This window comes from Rhinopithecus bieti, unplaced genomic scaffold (genome assembly GCF_001698545.2).
Source record: "Rhinopithecus bieti isolate Rb0 unplaced genomic scaffold, ASM169854v2 scaffold_33648, whole genome shotgun sequence".
Lineage (NCBI taxonomy): Eukaryota > Metazoa > Chordata > Mammalia > Primates > Cercopithecidae > Rhinopithecus > Rhinopithecus bieti.
The window spans coordinates 1-705 of record NW_016814193.1 but is presented as its reverse complement, the minus strand read 5'-3'; positions in this window follow the sequence as shown (position 1 = coordinate 705).

Below are 705 nucleotides of genomic sequence, written 5' to 3'. Positions count from 1 at the left end.
AAAAAAAAAAAAAAAAAAAAAAAAAAAATCAGGAGACCACACCCAGACCTCATTGTCAAATGAGTTCCTGACCTCAGGTGATCCACCTGCTTCCACCTCCCAAAGTGCTGGGATTACAGGCGTGAGCCGCCACGCCCAGCTGGTCTCTTGTACTTTTTAAGCAAGACTCTACATTGAATAGTGCAAACCAGCTGGCGGTATGTTATTTGTAGCTTATTCTCAGTGCTAACAGCAAGATAAAGTCTTCTGAAGCACTGCCCCTTGGACTATACTGGTGAACAGTTTTCCTTAAGTGATAAGAAACCTAAAATCAATGGCTAAGGGAAGGAAGCATAAAAAGGTGACAGGTGGAAAACTGGCCTTTTTGGGAGGGGCAGTTGAAACCACAATTTCTTGAAGGGTCTCTATCGTTCCTGTTTTATTTCAGGGGGTTGTATAATTTACCTGAGGTAATACTTATAGATATTTATTTTCTGGTACTTACTAACGGCTATGTACAGTTCTAAGTGCATTAGATTATTATTCATCTAATCCTTACATGAGTCTCACAAAGTAGGTACCACTATTACTGTCATTTTGCATAGGAGGAAATGGAGGCACAGAGACTCCCAGGTCACAGAACTGACGGGTGAAGGTGCCAGGGTTGGACTTCAGGTGGTCTGCCCATGTTCCCAGCCACGGCATGACATCACCTCAGGAAATGTC